The 18,992-nt window shown below is 46.3% G+C and overlaps 1 non-coding gene across 1 annotated transcript; it reads right to left on the bottom strand.

The window, feature by feature from the left end:
- Positions 1-7,375: 7,375 nt before the first annotated feature.
- Positions 7,376-7,458, bottom strand: trnal-uaa (transfer RNA leucine (anticodon UAA)). Its single transcript has one exon. It is a non-coding gene; the product is annotated as a tRNA-Leu (tRNA).
- Positions 7,459-18,992: the final 11,534 nt, after the last annotated feature.

Below are 18,992 nucleotides of genomic sequence, written 5' to 3' on the forward strand. Positions count from 1 at the left end.
CCATATCGTCAAGCGGCTCCTCTGCAAGGCTGCTGATGCTGGATCGGATTTCTGCATAGCCCTGCTGGCCTATCGCTCTGCCCCACTATCCACTGGCCTCTCACCAGCCCAGCTGTTGATGGGTCGCGCCCTCAGGACCACTGTGCCATCCATTCTGGTCCCTACACCCAACTATGCTCCAGTACTGCAAAGGATGCGACAGCAGCGTGCTCAGCAAAAGGTGGCACATGACACTCGAGCAACTGATCTTCCTGCCTTGGCGCCTGGAGACAATGTCCGTATCCACCTACCAGAGGGTGGCTGGTCGGCAACTGCCAAAGTTCTCCGACGCGTGGCTCCCCGCTCGTTTCTGGTTCGCATGCCTGATGGCTCCATTCGCCGGCGCAATCGCCGGGCTCTTCGCCTGCTTCCGCGCTCACTACGTGATCATACACCGGTGCCACGCCCTCCTGTTGTTCCTGATGTCGACTTCGTGGAGCTTCCTGCCACCATGCCCATTCCTCTGTCGCCTGTGGCCAGGCCCGTTCCTCAACTGGTGGATCCTGCCCCACCCTTGAGGCGGTCAACCCGAATTCGTCGCCCACCTACTAGGCTGGACTTATGAGCCTGTTTGAACAATGAGCCTGTTATGCCACAATGTTAATATGTTTCTCTTTTTGTCGTTACAGGAGTTCATTTTTGATGTTTGATGATTACACTTGTTTTGTTTATGGTACAACCTCGATACACCTGACACCTTCCTATGTATATAGTTTAGCCTCTTGTACATGTTGTAGATATTGCACACACACATTCAGCTGCACTCAGTACACATCTATATTTATTACCACATAGGCACATATTCTTGTAAAAAGGGGGGGATGTCATGATATTCAGATAAACATCATGGTGCAAACACACATACACACTGATGGACAGATCAACGGACCAATCAACACACATGCAACATCACAGTCAATCACAAGCAAGAGCACACGCACTATAAAACGGGGAACACCACAGTTCCCGCTCATTCCAGCAGGAGACAGCTCAGGGCACAGAGCTCACAGCAAGCCACTCAGACATACACCATGTGCTGAGTGCCTCTCTAAGATAGTGTTAGGGCTGGGTCCACAAGTTAAAGGGTAAAGAACGAACCACAGTCATATGTTTACAGATGTTGTTATTGATAGTAATAAAACAGAGTTGTACCATCTGCAACCGTGTTGGTTCGTCTGTGAAGCAGAACACGCAACACGACAGTTCCCAGGGCAGATTTTCTTTCTTCGGGCATATGCAGTAAAGCAGTGTCTTTCAAACTTTTTTGTCCGGGACCCATTTTTGTCAACCGACCATCCTTCACGACCCACGCCGGCCGACCTTTGCGACCCACCATTTTCTCTCACCTTTAATGCGAGAGGTGAGCCTGGGCTTATATTCTGTGGTCTAGAGTAGTGAAGAATGAGAAATTATCTAATTGAAACAGGCATTAGTCTCTCTGGACACCACAGAGCAGATGCAGAATGCAAGTTTTCCTCAATGGGTGGTTTGCAGCCTGGGGATATAGTCTGCAAATTACAATGCAACGATTTTAGACATAGATGAGGAGGAATTCCTTAACTCAAAGTATTGTGAATATTTGCACTCACCAAAATTCACCATCACAATGAGTTCTGCAGGCTGAGCCATTGAGCATATTAGAGACAAGGTGAATTTCCCGCGATTGGGAACGGCGCAATGGATGGGTCCGCGACCCTCCAGACACCCGCCCGCGACCCACCCCCACTTCGAAAATGTCTGCGGTAATGAGATGTTACGCCGAGCTGAGCTTTGGTTAAGAGGTGACTTAATTGAGGCATACAAGATGATCAGAGGATTGGATAGGGTGGACAGTGAGAGCCTTTTTCCTCAGATGGTGATGTCTAGCACGAGGGGACATAGCTTTAAATTGAGGGGTAATAGATATAGGACAGATGTCAGAGGTAGGTTCTTAACTCAGAGAGTAGTAAGGGAGTTGAATGCCCTGCCTGCAACAGCAGTGGACTCGCCAACACTAAGGGTATTCAAATGGTCATTGGATAGACATATGGACGATAAGGGAATAGTGTAGATGGGCTTTAGAGTGGTTTCACAGGTCGGGGCAACATCGAGGGCCGAAGGGCCTGTACTGTGCTGTAATGTTCTATGTTCTATGTCCCTCCTCCCTCGACTTTCCATCTATTTAAATGAATAAACATTCAACTTGTGAGTTTCAGTGGAGGGCTGCGATCCTCTCTCCAGTTCACCCGAACACCCAGGGAAATGTACCCTCGTCTCCTTATTTTTCTTCAGACATTCACAATCAACTTTGGTTTCCTAAATGAAAAACAAATGTTCGCCCATTTCGTAATATGCAAAGTTCTACCTTCCGCGTACATTTGCGAATTAGCCAGAGGGGAAAATGGGATAGGATCAGATGCAGTGAAAACTAATTTGAAGGAGAAACGCAACTCTGAGACAACGGTTTGAAAACCGAGAGTGTACTAAAGCACTGCACGAGAAACAGCAAGAATCTCTTGTCGACCTCAATAATTTTCGACAATACTGCATTAGATTTAGAAAAAAAAGTCTGAGTTTTTTCTTTCGAAAGTTAAGAGACAACTTCAATATGATCAAGATTCACTGGAGGAACATAGCTTTGAACAAAGCAGTCAGTTCTACCTCAAGAGGATCTTTTCTAAGTGCGTCTGTCTCTACTAATGATGTCGTTTCCCATCTTACAGCCGTAATTCCCACTGGGGACACATAAGGCAGAACAGACGGGATTTCTGACAGACGCTATCCATTCTGCTGCGATATTGCTTTGAGTGACAATTGCCGCAATTGTCACAAAACATTTCTAGGTGTGGTCTCCGGCAGGGAACGAGGTGCGCTCCAGATTGCAATCCACCCATACTTAGAAATTATTATTGGAGGGCGGTGAATTTTACATGGTCCTGAGAGGGGCGGGGCCTAACCACACTGGCAACCCGGCTTCATAGAGACCTGGGCGCCATTCTTAAAGGGCTCCTGAACTCAAACTGAGAGTACATGTTCAGCCCTTCACCACCAGTGCTGGCATCGGGGCTTCAATGGCCGCGCCCACCCACCTCCAACAGCATCCTCGCCGGCATCAACCCCCTCCCCACCCCCGTTGCCCTTCCACCCCCACCCAGTGAAGGATCGCTGGCATTGAGGCACTCCAAATGGGTCTCTTTACAGGCCCCCCCACCCCACACCAGCCGCCGGTATCAGTGCCCCCCTCCCGCACCTCAATGTGAACGACACCCTGCTATGGGTTTGCCAAATGCCCTCCCTTTCATTCCCCCCCCCCCCATCATGCACCCCCTTCATGGCCCCCCTCATTCCTGTCCCCCTTTCATGCCCACCCTATCATGCCCTGCTTCCTTTAAGGTCCCACCCACTTTCTTGCCCACTCCTTTCAGATGCTGCCTGGTTGGCTGTGCCAGGGTCGGTGCCATGGCACTTCCCTGCCATGTCCCCGACTCCTCAGAGGCGATCATCAGAGCCCCCCGGCATGGTCATCATGTCTGATCTCTGGTGGTGGAGGCCAGGAGTGATTCCCGCTGGCTTCATATTGCGCCGGTATGTGGGAGGACACCAGAGTGTAAACCAAATTACATCAGCTCCAACGGGCAACAGAATGGGAGGCAGTGTCTCACATTTCACATTATAGCTGCTCCAATCCTATTTACGTTTCGCCAAGCCCAGAAATTTCAGGCCCATTAGGACCAATAGGTTAAACACTTTGGTAGGTCTAACATACATGCAGAGGTAATAGAAAGGGAGAAACTTGGAATAATCAACATCAATAGGGAAAAAAACACTAAACAAACTTTTGGGATTGAAGGCAGACAAGTCCCGAGAGCCAAATGGCCTACACACTAGGGTGTTAAAGAAAGTGGCAGCGGAGATAGTGGATCCATTGGTTATAATATTCCAAAACTCCCTGGATGTGGAAAAGCTTCCAGTGGATTGAAAAAATGTGAATGTAACTCCCTTATTCAAACAGGGAGGGAGGCAGAATGTAGGAAACTATATAAAAGTTAATTTAACATCTGGCTTGGGGAAATGATAGGATCCATTACTAAGGTAATAATAACAGGAAATTTGGAAAGTCAAAATGCAATCCATCAGGTCAGCCTGGTTTTATGAAGGTTAAATCGTGTGTAACTAATTTGTTAGAGTTCTTCGAAGATGTAACAAGTCAAGTGGATAATGGGGATCCTGTAGATGTAACGTATCTGGACTTCCCAAAGGCATTAGATAAGGTGCCACACAAAAGGTTAATACACAAGATAAGATCACATGGATTATGGGTAATTTATTAACTTGGAGAGAAAACTGGCTAACCGACAGAAGGCAGAGAGTCGGGATAAATGAGTATTTTTCTGGTTGGCAAGATATAACTAGTGGGGTGCCACAAGGTTCGGTCCTCGGGCCCCAGCTATTTACAATCTATGTTAATGACTTAGGTACGAAAACCAAATTTTCAGATTTCACTAAAATAGCTGGGTTAGTAAATTGCAATGAGGAAATAAGAAAATTATAAATGGATGTGGATAGGGATAGTGGATAGGGATGTGGAGTGGGCCAAAATTTGGCAGATGAAGTTTAACATGGATAAGCGTGAGGTTACCCATTTTGGTCAGAAGAATGGAAAGGCAACCTCTTATCTTAATAGAAAGAAACCAGAGTGTCTCGGTGTAGAGTGATCTGGGGGTCCTTGTGCATGAATCTCAGAAAACTAGAATGCAGGTACAGCAGGGAATAAGGAAGACAAATGGAATTTTGGCCTTGCTAAAGGAACAGCATGTAAAAGTAGGGAAGTGTTGCTGCAACTGTACAAAGCATTGAGGAGACCGCACCTGGAGAACTGTGTACAGTTTTATTCCACTTATTTGAGGAGGGGCGTGGTTGCGCTAGAGACAGTTCAGAGGAGGTTCACTAGGTTGATTCCAGAGATGAGGTGTTTGCCTAATGAGATTGAGTAGTTTAGGCCTAAACAATCAAGTTTAGAAGAATGAGAGCAGATCTAATTGAGATCTATCCATGGAATTCACTAACCCAGTGGATGCTGGTAGATTGAATAAATTTAAGGAGGGGATAGGCGGATTTTTAATTAGTAATGGGTTGAAGAGTTATGGGGAGCGGGCAGGGAAGTGGAGTTGATACCGAGAGGAGATCAACCATGATTGTATTGAATGGCGGAGCAGGCTCGAGGGGCTGCATTGCCGACACCTGCTCCTAGTTCTTATGTTCTTAACAGGAAAGAAGGATAAAAAAAAATCAATTTACAAACAAATTTGCGGGGCAATTTTCCAGCCACGTTGCACCTGGTGCAGATCCTGCCATGTCAGGAAAATACCGGGAGAAACCTGGAAGGGGATTTGCGCCGAGCGGCAAAGATTTCGCAATGTTTCCAGGCCCTCCCAGTAGATGTAATCAGCAAGAGCGTGAACCTGATTGTCCTGAACTTAAATAGATTTCAACGTGCAAAGTCAGCCTGACACCGAAGCTCCCTGGTGTGCGCCCATTGTCGTGGTGTGGCACTGGCGAAAACCACTATCAGTCTGTACAAACGGAGATCAGGCGTGATGACCATGCCAGGGGACTGGGAGGCCATTGTAGCCACCAGATGTTCTATGATATGATAGGGCACTGCCAGGGTGCCAGGTTGGCACTGCCAAGGGGCCTGGCCTGAAGGTATAGGGCCTTTGGCGACCCCATAGCGGAGTGTTGCTCACCTAGGGGATTGGAATTGATGCCGGTAAGGATGGTGATTGGGTCAGGTCACCCTGATGCCTGCGTAGAGGGGTGGCCGGGGGGGGGGGGGGGGGGTGACCTGAATATTTAGTCATGGGGAGGAGGTTTGCCTCTTTATCGTCAAGGGTTGGGGGTGTTCCCTTGCCTGCAGGGGGTCGTGATGTTCGTGGGGCGCAGGGAGGGGCGGGAAGGGAGCCTGTGAGTTAACTTTGGGGGTGCCCCGATCTCTGAGGAGCCAGAATTGTCGTCGTGTTTAGGCCCGGCCCCTCTCAGTGCTGTTGCAAAACACGCCCCCCTCCAAAAGAATGACTAACAGCGGAAGATCGCGATCAGACTTGCGTCGCAACAGCCGCCGCGATTCGCACCCTTTTACCCACCTGAAATGTTACTGATTTGGGGGAAAATTCCATCCATTATAATCACAAAAGGATCAACTTAACTTTTCAAAAGGACGATATCAATGCTTCAATCCCAATCTTCAATATTATTCAAGGCATCCTACTTTCTTGAACCCGATTGTAATTCAGACACTGAGTTTCAGTGCACAACCAAAGCAACTAAATAAAACATTCAAAAAGTTGTTTTTCAGCCATATTGTCTCTGTGCTGGTCCAATAGATGCATATAGAAATATTTACTGTACCAATGTCATTGAGAAATGTAAAAATAATCCACCCTATTAGTGGTTGAATCTAATTCTATATCAGTTCCTGGATAGATTTGACTCAACAGACTTTATTCCATTTTTATTATCTGTGAATCCGTTGGGAAATAGCTCCTCAAACCTGTGGCACTATCCAATGTCTTGAATGGCTGCCATGAGGGAAGATGTTTGGCAAATTGCTGAAATCTCTCAGCAATCAGCTTTTCATAGTTAGTAACAGACTGTCAGCGAACACCAGTTGAATTATACTGTCACTTTAAATTAGAGACCCTTTTTTGTGACATTGATAAAATCTGGGTCTGAATGGGCTGGGTCTAGTCCACAGGAGCCCACAGGACACGTCAACATCTAATTTTGTGGTGAACGTTTATTTGAATATTTACATATATTCCAAGCACAATTTTGGCCTAACATTGCTGAGTATCCAAATTGGATAATGTGACACTTGGCTGCATTTCAATAAAAGATATGCCCAACTTCAAGGCACAGTCAGTGGCTATATATAAGGAGAAAAACTATATTGCAAAGCAACGTTTAATGGCTGGGAACGCGAAAGAAAATGCCAGGCAAAATGAAGTGAAGATAATTCCAATGTTGACCCATGAATTGGGGACTAATAATAATAATAATCTTTATTATCACAAGTGGGCTTACATTAACACTGCAATGACGTTACTGTGAAAAGCCCCTAGTCACCGCATTCCGGCACCTGTTCGGGTACATGGAGGGGGAATTCAGAATGTCCAAATTACCTAACAGCACTTCTTTCGGGACTTGTGGGAGGAAACCGGAGCATCCGCAGGAAACCTACGCAGACACGGGGAGAATGTGCAGACTCCGCACAGACAGTGACCCAAGCCGGGAATTGAACCTGGGACCCTGGCGCTGTGAAGCAACAGTGCTAACTACTGTGCTGCCAAACTCCATTTACCAAGAGTGGGTTTCGAACCCACGCGGACATATGTCCATTGGATCTTAAGTCCAACGCCTTAATCACTCGGCCATCCTGGTAGGGGACAATGAGCAAGTGATGGGACTGTGCAGCACTTGATTCCTTGCATTGACAAATTAGATGCACTGCTGCATGAGATGGATGTGAGAAGGAGGATAGCCTTGTTTGATACTTCACAGCATCTCCCATAGGACAGCAGTATATCTTGTCCATCAGAGGCTTGTAGAAAGACTCAATGATCTATATATGAACACACCCACTACTCTTGGGAACCTTAACATCAAATAAACACTGAACTCCCAAGTTGGCAGTTTCTGTCCTCTGGACAAGTGTTAAAGGTGTTTGAAAACACGGCCTCTGTGGTGCATTCAATCATCTTTGGATAGCTGACTGATTAAATTGTTCTATGTCACTCATGGCAGCTCAGAAAGTCCCAATGGTGTAGCGGTTCAATGCATGTCCGTCACAGGAATTGTTCCTTTAGCACAGGTCCTTGAAAGTCATCCTCTAAGACAGGGCAGAGCTTTGTGGGGGCCCCTTTGTGAAGGTGATTCCTCTGTCATGTCAGCACTGCAGCTCCTGAAGTATAGAAAGGTGCATTATAAATATCAGAGGTACAGCTGCACCTCCTTCTCTTGTCCCCTCACAAACTATTCCCATTAAGGAAATTCCATTTCTGGCTGTTTTGTTTGCTACATGTTAAATAATACCTGGAAGCAATGCTTTAGTGAATTTAGAAATAAAAGTGCAATGGAAAACAGTGACAAATATAATGCAGCAATGAAAATGCCAATAGGATGCCATTTTGAGCTTTTCTTTAAATTAAAAATGATCTTGTCAATCTAAACTACAAAAGCGATACCTTTATGGTGCAAACATTGACTGAAATTTCCTCAATAGTTTCAGTCCCACTTGACCTGGAGTCACAACACAAGTGAATTAACCAATAATTCTTAGAAAAATGTCCAAAGTCTTTGGCCCCAGACTGCCCAATAATTACAGTCACCAGGTTTGGAAATGTAAACACAATTATTTTTTAGTAATAACAAGAACTACAATGAAATATGCAGCAAATGCAACTGGTTAAACTATCATCCAATTCCTAATTCCCCACTTTAACTTGTCCCCACCCTCTACAAACACGCACACACACACACACACAAGACAAACAAACACAGAGTGGGGGAAAGGGATAAAAATCATAAGTAAAAGGAAAAAAAGGGGACTTTGTTTCAGATGGTGGTTTCCAGCACCCTGCTCTCCTTCAAACTTTACTTTCAGTTAGAGGCTTTGCTGTAGATTCATTCAGGCCTCTGAAGTTTCAGAAATACATCACTTACAAAGAACAAAGAACAAAGAAATGTACAGCACAGGAACAGGCCCTTCGGCCCTCCAAGACCGTGCCGACCATGCTGCCCGACTAAACTACAATCTTCTACACTTCCTGGGTCCGTAGCCCTCTATTCCCATCCTGTTCATGTATTTGTCAAGATGCCCCTTAAATGTCACTATCGTCCCTGCTTCCACCACCTCCTCCGGTAGCGAGTTCCAGGCACCCACTACCCTCTGCGTAAAAAACTTGCCTCGTACATCTACTCTAAACCTTGCCCCTCTCACCTTAAACCTATGCCCCCTAGTAATTGACCCCTCTACCCTGGGGAAAAGCCTCTGACTATCCACTCTGTCTATGCCCCCCATAATTTTGTATACCTCTATCAGGTCTCCCCTCAACCTCCTTCGTTCCAGTGAGAACAAACCGAGTTTATTCAACCGCTCCTCATAGCTAATGCCCTCCATACCAGGCAACATTCTGGTAAATCTCTTCTGCACCCTCTCTAAAGCCTCCACATCCTTCTGGTAGTGTGGTGACCAGAATTGAACACTATACTCCAAGTGTGGCCTAACTAAGGTTCTATACAGCTGCAACATGACTTGCCAATTCTTATACTCAATGCCCCGGCCAATGAAGGCAAGCATGCCGTATGCCTTCTTGACTACCTTCTCCACCTGTGTTGCCCCTTTCAATGACCTGTGTACCTGTACTCCTAGATCTCTTTGACTTTCAATACTCTTGAGGGTTCTACCATTCACTGTATATTCCCTGCCTGCATTAGACCTTCCAAAATGCATTACCTCACATTTGTCCGGATTAAACTCCATCTGCCATCTCTCTGCCCAAGTCTCCAAACAATCTAAATCCTGCTGTATCCTCCGACAGTCCTCATCGCTATCTGCAATTCCACCAACCTTTGTGTCGTCTGCAAACTTACTAATCAGACCAGTTACATTTTCCTCCAAATCATTTATATATACTACAAAGAGCAAAGGTCCCAGCACTGATCCCTGTGGAACACCACTGGTCACAGCCCTCCAATGAGAAAAGCATCCTTCCATTGCTACTCTCTGCCTTCTATGACCTAGCCAGTTCTGTATCCACCTTGCCAGCTCACCCCTGATCCCGTGTGAGTTCACCTTTTGTACTAGTCTACCATGAGGGACCTTGTCAAAGGCCTTACTGAAGTCCATATAGACAATATGTACGGAGAGAAAGAGCTCAGGCAAGGGTGCAAGGTTGAGAAGGCAGGGCCTTCATGAATAACCTCAGCCGGGACGGGAATTGAACCTGCGCTGCTGGCCCCGCCTGCATCACAAATCATCCGTCTATCTAAGTGAGATAAACTGGTCCCCAAAGTCTAGCAGAGACTTTGGAGCTGGAATTGACTGCGCCCTAATGCAGGATGTTGTAACATTTTCAAAATTAATAACTTTAAGTACCTCACACTCACCAGATCCTTGGCTCCCCAACATTTCTGGAATATTTTTGTGTCTTCAACATGACAACAGACAGAAAATATTTACTTAACATTGTCTTGTCATGTCATTTCTTTATTCCCCATTATAATTTCTCCAGTTTTGGCCTCTGAATGTTTCACATTTACTGATCCCTTCCTCTTTGCATACCTGAGGAAACTCTTATAATTTTTATATATCTGGCTGTCCGACATACAATCTATCTTCTCCCTCTTTTATCAAACTTTTCAGCATCCTTTGTGGGTTTTCAAACTCCCCCAATCCTCAGTCTTACTCCTCTTCCGGACAACATTGTAAGCTTCTTCCAACTTAATGCTATTGGTTTAGCACAGGACTAAATCGCTGACTTTGAAAGCAGACCAAGGCAGGCCAGCAGCACGGTTCAATTCCCGTACCAGCTCCCCCACCCGAACAGGCGCCGGAATGTGGCGACTAGGGGCTTTTAACAGTAAACTCATTTGAAGCCTACTTGTGACAATAAGCGAATTTCATTTCATTTCCTAAACCTCTTTAGTTAACCAAGGGGGGATCTCTATTCCCATCGAGTTTTCATTAGCACAGTGGGTTAAACAGCTGGCATTTAGTTCAATTCCCATACCAGCCTTCCCGAACAGGCGGCGGAATGTGGCGACTAGGGGCTTTTCACAGTAACTTCATTGAAGCCTACTTGTGACAATAAGTGGTTTTCATTTCATTTCATTTCCTTAACCTCTTTAGTTAACCAAGGGGGGATCTCTATTCCCATTGAGTTTTCATTAGCACAGTGGGTTAAACAGGCTTGTAGTTCAATTCCCATACCGTCCTCCCCGAACAGGCGGCGGAATGTGGCGACTAGGGGCTTTTCACACTAACTTCATTGAAGCCTACTTGTGATAATAAGCAATTATTAAAGTGATTATTAAGACAATAAGTGATTATTTTTATTATTACTTCTCAACTGAATGCAAATTTGTTGAGAATTCTGAAACACAGCCATTGCTCATCTGTTGTCCTAATGTTTGTCCAATTTCTCAATCTAGCCAATTTTCTCCTTATAAATTTCCGACCAGGTAAGGATGGGTGCAAGGAACACCGCCCAACCCTCTCCATTTTCCCACTCCTCGGTTGATTGTATCAGGCTTTCTTGAAGTATGGAAGGATGAATGTGCTAATTGAGTGGATGTGCTTAACTATTTACACGCTGAGGGCAAAGAACTCAGTCAGACAGGCTTCCTTGAGTTTAAACTAATGAGGGTTTCATTTTCTTGTGCTGAAATCTCATGAGGTAAATATATTTTTAAAACATTAAAAAATATATCTTGTCTATTGCAAAAAAAATCACAGAAAATCATTCACAATTGCAGGTTACAAAGCAGAGGGCAGAGGCGATAACCTTTGGCTGAATAAGGATCCAGCGATGACTTCTCCTTCACCATTGTTTGTGGCTGAGACAGTTCTTTAAATGGTAGTCTTTGTTTTTTAGTGGAAAAGCTGCTGGGAATTTGAAGTCTTTGGATTTTTCCTGTGATGCGACCACCAATTCATGCAAGACAGAGAGTTGAAGTGAACAGTTGCTTTAATCGACTAGAACAGTGCCTGCCTGCGACTGCTCTGTAATGAGAGCCGCCTAGAGAGCAGCTGCTCTTTATACCTCCCCTCAAGGGGGCGGAGCCAGGGGCGGAGCCCACAATGGCACCAACATGATACATTCCGTGTAGTACAGTACATTGGTCGATAGGTGGAGCCCACATGGGCAACAGCGTGATACAATGTAATACAGTGGTGAATGGTTAGTACAGTATGTTCACTACATACTGTCTGGGGTCTGATGTATGATTTAAGCGGGCAGCGTTCACTTTAATGGGAAGAGAGAGAAAGGAAACCTTCTTGCTCTTTTTTGATTCTTCTTTTGCAGACTTCCCCAAAAGCATGAGGGTGTTGTACTTGATATTTCAAGATGTGGAGATGCCGGCGTTGGACTGGGGTGAGCACAGTACAAAGTCTTACCAGCTGTCCTGGCTTGACACAATTCACACCTCTTTAACCTGGGGTTACCCCATCTCTGGATCTGTAAAGATTTAATCACCTGCTAATGGTCGCATTCCAAGCATTGTTTGGCATCTTTGAATTTGTCGATATATATGTTTCTGGGACATACCTCTTCATTCACCTGAGGAAGGAGCAGCGCTCCGAAAGCTAGTGACATCGAAATAAACCTGTTGGACTTTAACCTGGTGTTGTAAGACTTCGTACATTGATATTTCAAGATGGTGATCTTGATCACGTCCCTATCTCTCTATAATCATCTGAGTAATCATCAAAGTAACCAATTAGCTCACCAATTAGCTCACGTCGGGACTGAACCCTGGTGATTAATTTTTTTTTAATGTGCAAATCATCACTTCTCAATGACCCATTCTTCCATGTGAAGGTTAAGAAAACAAATCTTCATAACTCCAAAACAGCCATTGTCCCTGTCGACTTTCTGTGTCTGCTGGATGGAATCGAATGTGGCTTTTATAATGATGCATAGGGTGACACCATTTAATTTTCAGTAAATCTTTGAAGTCGCCCTTTACATCAGCAGGTTTGAAATTCCACAGGAGGTTAGCCTGGGCACGTACCAATTTTAACCCACATTGGAAACTGCCAAGAACTTGGCCAACTTGCAAACGTGTCAAGTTTCCTGGGGCAGCTGGGAAGGGATTTTCCTGTAAATTGGCTCAGGAAGCTGGTGGGTGGAAAAAGCAGCATTGAGCCTGCCAGATTTTAGTAGAATCACAGGTCTGTGATGACTGCCCACCCACCCACTGCATTGCCTCAGGCTACCCTTCCCTCTGTGAGGCCCTTCGAAAAGAAATCTGTGGCCCAGTAGCAGGAAGCAAGCTTGGGAACGGTTTTCATATTTGACAGTCTTCCCCCAGTCTCCCCCGAGCCAAGCACCAGATCTCCCCATAGTCAATCCCCCGTCTCCCTTGAATCAACATTCCCCTTCTGTCCCGACTAGGTGCTGGCAGCCTGGGGTCTTCCATCTGGTACCCTGGATCTTCCCTCCGATATTCGGGAGTCTTCCCTCCCGTACCTTAGGTTTTCTCCTCTGGTAGTCTGGAGTCTTCCTCCAGTAACCTCTGACTAAACGCCCAGTACCCTGGAATCTTCCCCCCCCCGATACCCTCCAACCAGACCCTCGGTATCATGAAATCTTCACCCTGTACCCTCTAAATGGGCCCCCCCTACCCTTCCAGTATTACTTCAGTCTCGCTCAAGGGTTACCTTGGTCTCCCTTGAGCCTGGTTGCCCCCGACTCAAATACTGATCGGCCCTAGTCAGACCCGCACCCCGAGACCGTCCCCTTAATATGTGGAGTTGCTCCCCGAGCGCTGTGCTCTCCTCCGAATCCCTGCTCTTTGATGCATAAGTGTCGCCTGCTGCTTCTCTGGTGCCAACGCATCTACAGTGCAGGCACACTGTTCAGGCATCAAAGGTTACAGAACATCCAGTCTAGAGGAACTACTCTCAGACAGGGCACCTGATTTTCCGAGGAGGCACTTCAGAGTTCAGGAACTGTCAAGTGCTGTCACAACTAACAAGACTAATCCCTCCTTTCAGATAGCCTTCAGCTGTCAGTCTGGAGGCTTGTCACAGTCAATGGGGTGTACAACCAATATAAAGGGATAAAAGAAGTCATACTGCAACATTGAACTCACAGAGCCCATTGAAACTTCAAGGGGGCTGAAATTGACTTTAAACAAGCAAGAACAAAGGGGTAAATGGATTTTCCGGAGTCAAGTTGCACCATGTCTCTGTCCAGTGCCCTTGAGCTGCATGCAGCTAAGTGGAGAGGGCTACTCACCTCCTTGCTCCCCCTCGGAGTCCATGGCGCATGGCCCCTGTTTATGTCCAGCAGTATTGAGTGACGTCCGTGTGACTTCCTGCTGGTGGAGTGGCTCCCTCTGCATCTACTTTAATCTCGCTAATTAGATTAAGATGAATGCAAATGAGGTGTGTTCAGGTTCTCGCCCACCTGGGTGAGATCCTGATCACACCAGCTCGAGTGAGCGGGCTGAATGGCAAACCGTTTGATGCCTGGCACGAATTCCGTTTTGGAGCTTTCCCGCTATCTTAGGCCATGTGTTCTAGGGAGGAGATGCTCCAGCTGATTTTGCAATCCAGCTCATGGTCTGTAGCATTGTAGGTAACAGATGGGGAACATGTCGGCCATGATAGAATGGCAGAGCAGACTCAATGGGCCGAATGGCCTCATTCTTTCCTACATCTCATGAACTTCTTTTGGGAGAATTCTGCCCTTTGTTTTTCTACTTTTACAACCAAAGTGAAGAATTTAACACTTTCCCACATCAAATTCCATCTGCCTACCTTGGTGCCCACTCACAGCCTGTCTAAATCTATTTTCCACCTCCTTCTGTCCTCTTCACAGCTCACATCCCCATAAAGCTCTGCATTGTCTGCAAACTTAGATACTTCACATTCTCAGTCTCTTCATCTAAGTCATTAACACGACACCATCGGAAAAAATAGCAATTCACCTTAAAGTGACAAGTTGCTATGATCTGGAAGGAATGGTTAAAGTAGATTCAATAGTAACTTTCAACAGGGAATTGGATATAAACATGACAGACCAAAGTCCCGATCGTGTGCTGCAAAATTCCATGGTTCTGTCCGAATTTTAAAGCCATGCTGCGTGATTCTCCGTCGGCAGGATCCTCTGCTTTGCCGACAACGCACCCATGCCCACGGGTCCCTGACGGGATGGGGGTAGCTACAATGGAAAACCCCATTGGCCGGAAGAGGGAACGGAGAATCCCATTGCTGGAAGGGGCACGCTGCACTGGAAAACAGGGCTGGCGAGACAGACAATCCCGCCCATGAAATTTTCGTGGAATCATAGTCCCTACAGTGCAGAAATAGGCCACTCGGCCCATTAAGTCTGCACCGATCCTCCGAATGAGCACCCCACCTAGACCAACTCCGCTGCCCCATTCCCGTTACCTAACCTACACATCTCTGGACACTAAGGGGCAATTGAGCATGGCCAATCCACCTAACCTGCACACCTTTGGATTGTGGGAGGAAACCAGAGCATCCGGAGGAAACCCAGGCGGACATGGGAAGAACGTGAAAACCTCACAGCCACCCAAGACTGGAATTCAACCCGAATCCCTGGCACTGTGAGACTGCCACCGTGGTGACCTGACATTGGAGTTTATGAAATGTGTCTGGGTCCTGGCGATAGCGGAACATTAGTGGAAGATTATAGTTCTTTCGGTTGAGGGAATAATTTCTGGTCAGCGGTTGAACGAACATGCCCTAATTTAACTGGAGCTGTGACTAGTTTTGTGATTTTTCTTACCCCGTCTTGAAAAATCTTAAACCTTGACACAATCAAACTCCTGCTTAGGGAATCAAATAGGCATTTATGTTAGCTTGCCGACAAATGGTGATGTTTTCAAAAAGCCTAAGATGCTTGTCTTTTACAAAACATCAAGATGTTTTGTTTAGAATATCTTCTCATAAATATGCCACCAACTTCTTCACTCTCTCCTATGTCATAATGACAGCCTTTAAAAACCTTGACAATTATCATTATTTATGTTTGTGTGTGCGTGCGTCTATATCTCTATATGTGTAATTTATACAGACTGTCAGCATCAATCATCTCATGACTTGAAAATATATCTTTCAATCAAGATCAAATAACTTGGCAGGCCAAGAATGATTAAAGTCAGAAACCTCTTCATATTCTTCAGGACTAACGATTGGAAGGGTATTGTGGCAAGCAGTGCATGGCAACTCACTAAGAATAAAAAATTGCTAAATGAATGACAGAACAGCATCATTTGAAAGGCAATCTTCCACCTTTCACGCGGCATCTTAATTAACAGTCATTACAGCACCAAATGACGATGCTAACCTCAGCTCTTTGCATGGAAACTTTAAGTCTATTTAAATCAAAGTGAAATGTTCAGCAAGGGCGAGATTCTCCGACCTCCCGCTGGGTCGGAGAATCGCCGGGGGCTGGCCTGAATCCCGCCCCCGCCGGTTGCCGAATTCTCCGGTGCCGGAGATTCGGCGGGGGCGGGAATCGCGCCGTGCCGGTTGGCGGGCCCACCCCCGCGATTCTCCGGCCCAGATGGGCCGAAGTCCCGCTGCTAGGATGCCTGTCCCGCCGGCGTGGATTAAACCACCTCTCTTAACGGCAGGACAAGGCGGCGCGGGCGGGCTCCGGGGTGCTGGGGGCGGCGCGGGGCGGTCTGGCCCCGGAGGGTGCCCCCAGGGTGGCCTGGCCCGCGATCGGGACCCACCGATCCGCGGGCGGGCCTGTGCCGTGGGGGCACTCTTTTCCTTCCGCCTTCGCCACGGTCTCCACCGTGGCGGAGGCGGAAGAGACTCCCTCCACATGTGCGGGGATGCCGTGAGCGGCCGCTAATGCTCCCGCGCATGCGCCGCCCGGCAATGTAATTTCCGCGCCAGCTGGCGGCGCACGTCCGCCAGCTGGCGGGGCGGAAATCAGTCCGGCGCGGGCCTAGCCCCTCAAGGTTGGGGCTCGGCCCCACAAGATGCGGAGGATTCCGCACCTTTGGGGCGGTGCGATGCCTGACTGATTTGCGCCGTTTTTGGCACCGGTCGGCAGACATCGCGCCGATACTGGAGAATTTCGACCTATATTATTTCTATAAAATGGGAGAATTTTGCCACACCACCGGAGAAGGATGGTCCAAAATGTTTGAGCGTGTTAATGCCAGAATTTTAGCCCGTTAGTCCCAGAAGAAGTGCAAAAAGATGTTCAATAACCTAACCCAGTATGCTAAGGTAAGTCTTCGATTCACAGTCTTGACACTGTTCGCACAGGCCCGCACCATTTTACAGGAAGCCTACCAATGAATCCCCTACTTTTGTTTCCTTTCGTCGAATTGTTGCAACACCTTTCAGTGACATTCTGCCACTTCCAAACCTTGCTACTGCCATTACCCTCATAATTATTGCCTTCTTTGACCAACATTAATGCTGTTTCATAACTCCAGGCAACACCATAGAACCTTAGAAACGTTACGGTGCGGAAAGAGACAATCCAGCCCATCGTGTGTGCACGGGCCCGAAAAGAGAAGAAAGAAACTAGCCCCTCATTTTAATCCCGCTTTCCAGCACCTGATCCAGAGCCTTGCAGGTTTCAGAATTTCACATGCAGAACCAGGTATCTATTAAAATTGGTTGAGCATTTCAGCCGCAACCACCAACTTAGACAACAAGATGGCCTTCGGCGAAAACATTTTTCCTCTTGTGCAATGTATTCATCTGCCAATCACCTTAAATCTTCACACCCTGGTAACTGACAAGCCCTCCTGCCAGTACGTAGCAATATACAGAATACATCAGCATGCTACTCACCAATGTAAAAAGAAAAATGTAAATTTACATAGCACCTGTGATGTATTAAAATGTCCACGCCAGGCCTTTCACAAGAGCATCCTGTCAAAGAGCAGACGTAGTTTTAAATGATATATATATTTGTATTGTTGGATATTAGAAATAAGGTAGAGATTTAAGTGAGTTTAATTTAGTGCTTCTATGTAAGGAAGGGTAAACTTTTTGTTAGATGCATGTTAAACAAAGGTGTTTGCATGCGTGGGGTTTTGGGCTTCAGTTTCTATTGCGCTATGAAAGAGTTTACAATGGGAAAAGTAAAGACGAGCTTGGAGAAAGAAGAGTTGTTGTTTATAGAATTTACAGTGCAGAAGGATGCCATTCGGCCCATCGAGTTTAGCAACCAGTGGCACCTTTATGGAGGAATGTTTTTAGAGTGTTAGTGTTTAACTGAATCCAGGCAGTTGAAGATAGGAAGCTAGAGAGGGAACAACTCTCAGCTCCGCATGAAGCAGGAAAGTGAGACAATGGAGTAATGGGCACAAAAGCAAGCTCCAGAGAAGCTACAGGAAAGTTAGTTCTAGAAACTAAAAGTTTCCAGGAAATTGGAAGTCAAAGGAACAAAGAGGAACTACCATTGGAACAGAGTATTGGTCACTGAAGCTAAAGGCAGAGCTGTAAATGCAGACCTATGTGAAGTTGGTTGGGGAAAAGCCAGACTATCTGAAGCAATCGTAAGGTTTGGTGTACCTATTTCAAGTTTTTGAAACAACCGTATTCTGTTGGGGAATGAGTATCTGAGTTTTTGTGGAGACATTTGGATGCGTGTGGCAAGTCAAGGGAAAGAAATATTGAATAGCAAGTTGCAAAACCTGGAAGCAGATCCTTTCAAAAACAGGTGAGAGAAAGCCTTGTTTTAAAAGGAGAGTTGGAAAACGTGGAGTTGGATCCTTGCCAAAACATCTGAGGGACAGCATTGTTTGAAAGAAGATTTTAAACCGTGTCTTTTTGAGAGTGGAGTTTAGAAACACTCATGTGACAATCATCGGGGAGGTGGGCGGGGGAGGGGGGAGGTGGGGGGGGGGGGGATTTGTGGAGAAATCCACAGGAAATTGATTGAGTGGCATCTGCCACTGAATTTCAGAGCATGGTGTTGTCTGACCACAGCTAGCCTGTTGGGTAACAGGGACTGTATGTTTATTGAGACTATTATAGCATAAAATATAAAAACAAAAAGTGCTGGATAAACTCAGAAAGTCTGGCAGAATCTGTGGGGAGAAACAGAGTTGATCTTTTAGATCCAAATGGTTCTTCTACAGAATATATAGGCCGAAATGGGGCTAAGGAGGTGGGGCAGACTTGAAGCTTGGAGACATGGACAAATTGTCATGGACATAAGACAAAGGGGAGTGTTAATGGT

This window comes from Scyliorhinus torazame, chromosome 19 (assembly GCF_047496885.1).
Source record: "Scyliorhinus torazame isolate Kashiwa2021f chromosome 19, sScyTor2.1, whole genome shotgun sequence".
Classification (NCBI taxonomy): domain Eukaryota; kingdom Metazoa; phylum Chordata; class Chondrichthyes; order Carcharhiniformes; family Scyliorhinidae; genus Scyliorhinus; species Scyliorhinus torazame.